Genomic DNA, 2,858 nt, shown 5'->3' on the forward strand with positions numbered 1-2,858 from the left:
CCATGTCCCCTGGAACGGAGTCAAAAGCTCAAATGCCGAAAAATGCAATTTGGGGCACATTTTTAAACGTTTTTTAATGAAACTTTGTATATGCGATCAAACATTGGGAGACGTATGAAATATGTAACTTTTTTGGATTTGACCTGAGATTCATGCCCCAGGGAGACTTGAGGTCACAAGGATCAAAAAACGGGGAAAAATTTTTTTAGCTCAACATTTGATATTGGGTCACTCCTGGTGGAACTTTTTGCCATCTTTCGTGGAGACTTGCGATAGCACGCCATCGACTTAACTCTCATTTTATTTTTGAATGAAACATCATCTGCTCTGTATTTTAACGTGGGCTTTGGCTTGTATTTTCATGGCCATTTTGTGGTCGGCGGGAATAATTTTTTGTTAAAAAAAAAAAAAACAATTTGGGTGTCTCTTTTATGGTTGTTTGTTTTCCCATTTTATCAGTGCACTTAAATAACCCAATACAGTAAGAGATGTGTTTTAATATACATTTCCACATACTTTGTGGGAGTTATTTTGTGATTGGTGATCATGTCTCAGAAAATGGCCTGCTTTGAAACGTCATGCACGTAGAGACTCGTTTGGGCAGTGCTTCACTCGATGTAAAGATGTTGAGTTTGGAGGACAATTCATGCAAAAAAACATGTAGGATGCAGTTGGTTTTGGGGTTGTTTTTTTTATTTCAGAGATATCAATGAAATGCACAAAATATTCCTTCGTATTAATATCTTGGAAATTTTTATGAATGAGATATTTTGATGTATTTGCTGTTCAAAGTGCATTTAGAACATTCAAATAAATGCATTTTATTTCAAGTCATGTTTTCCCAGAATTTTTTTTTTTTTTCAAATGAGGATCTTTTGGGAAAGTTGGGGAGGCAAATGGTCGAAGCTCATGTAAAAACTAAAACTGCACTCGGTGGACGGCTTACCTCCACCATGCTGAACAGTTTACGTTTTATATTCCATTGATAGGCCAGATCTGCATCCGCACCAAAACCAAAATCTAATCGGCTTGTTCTTGTCACCGAACCAACTCATCCACCAAGTTTTGTCATAACCTGTGTACATCGTTTTGAGATATGCTTCTATATTGTTTTTGGCCCCATTTCTCAATGGTTAAGAAGCACTTGAAAAGTTAAAAAAAATTCTCGTATCCGCATCCAGATTCGGATTTTCACCAAAATCAATTTGTCTTTGTCACACAAACAACCTGTCAACCAATTTTTCTCGAATCCATCCACAACTTTTTGAGGTATCTTGCTCACAGACTGACAGACAGAAACAGACAGACGGGTGAAAACATAACCATTTCTCGAGGTAACAACGTGTATATAAAGTATTTTACATGCAGGGTAAGTACATAATGTGTCTATGGACGTCATACATATTTGGCACAGTAATCATTACTTTTAGATATCTTTTAACCTTCACCATTCATTTTGGAAAGGTGTTTTATCAAACACATTATAACTATTTTTTTGGAAACAGTTGGTATAATTTGATGCATGCTGATAATCGGAGTTCATGCGTTTTTGAGATTGGCTCTTTGTTGGGTTCATTTCTTTATTTTATTTTTGATCAGAAGTCTGTTTTCAGTACTTTTTGTTGTGATGTGTATACATTTATTTTTATTGTCAATGCTTCATAACTCTTGATAGATGCCTCTCAGCTGGATACATTTTAGAGAATGGTAATTCAAGAAGTTAACACATGGAATTTGCAAAATAATATACTGCACAGCAATTTACTATTCTATTCAACTAAGGCACATCACACATGAGCATGTGTCTACAGTGAATGTCCTGATATGTATGCAGTAATTAGATATGTTGATATGAAGTGGCCATGCATCATAATGTCCTTTAGAAACAATAACTCAAACATCCTGATGATCATAAATGCACTTGAGTCTTCAATCTGGCATGTAGTCGGTGAGCGGCTACCTGCTGTGAGCAATTGATTCCCTGATCAACTGTAACATACATATATACATATACTGTATATATGTATATATAATATATGTGTGTATGTATATGTATATATGTATATATATATATATATATATATATATATATATATATATATATATATATATATATTACCGGCAGGGTGTGCTTACACATTGTGGAAACATACGAACCGTGTTATTTTTTTTTCATTTATTTTATATTTGCGTTTATGGGTGTTGGCCGATGATTCTGTGATTTTATTTTTTTCTGGCGTACTGACTTTGATATCCATCGCCACGCAAAATTTAAGCTTTCTACGTCACCCAGAAGGTACCGATCTTTAATATTAGTCAGAGTTAGTGGTTAGAGAGAGCTTTATATTGTTGCCGTTCTGCAAATCCGCATGCCTCTAAGGCAATGGCACCCAACATAAACTGATCCCCAGGCAGTTATTTAATTAGTCTTTGCGTGGTTAACCCAATAGACCCGAGGGGACGTCTAACGGGACAAATTGCATTGCGTGGATCTTATAGTTAGGTCTAGTATCTGTCTCTAATTCATATTCTGATTCCTCCTCCAACCCTTTCCTTTTAGCCATAGTACAAAACAAGCATGCAAGTACACACGCCATTCAATCGGCAATTGATAAAGCACACCACGATGCCTCCCTTGGCTCGGAACCACCACAACTCCACGACACACTATACCACCCGCGCATCACACGTCATTATTTCGTTCAAATCTGCAGTCCGATTTCCAACCAGCACCTCACCTTGCTTCGCACCTTGCTCACCAAACCTCACCACTTTGACCACAAATGCCTCCCGCACAAGGGAAAAATATTCCCACAACCCCTCGTACCTCTGCATTGCTACAATTCGCCTCGCTATTT

General features: G+C 37.0%; 1 protein-coding gene across 5 annotated transcripts in view; it reads left to right on the plus strand.

Moving 5' to 3' along the window:
* LOC147012718 (protein FAM135A-like) overlaps positions 1 to 830 on the plus strand; it is a 151,136-nt gene extending 150,306 nt beyond the window's left edge. For all 5 annotated transcript variants that reach the window (XM_085853821.1, XM_085853822.1, XM_085853824.1 and 2 more), the window contains one exon: positions 1 to 830. This exon is cut by the window's left edge and continues 1,213 nt beyond it. The gene's annotated coding sequence lies outside the window, so the exon portion shown is untranslated.
* The last annotated feature ends 2,028 nt before the right edge of the window (positions 831 to 2,858 follow it).

This window comes from Eptatretus burgeri, chromosome 14, assembly GCF_056783735.1.
Source record: "Eptatretus burgeri isolate ZD-2024b chromosome 14, Ebu_testis_v1, whole genome shotgun sequence".
In the NCBI taxonomy this organism is placed as follows: domain Eukaryota; kingdom Metazoa; phylum Chordata; class Myxini; order Myxiniformes; family Myxinidae; genus Eptatretus; species Eptatretus burgeri.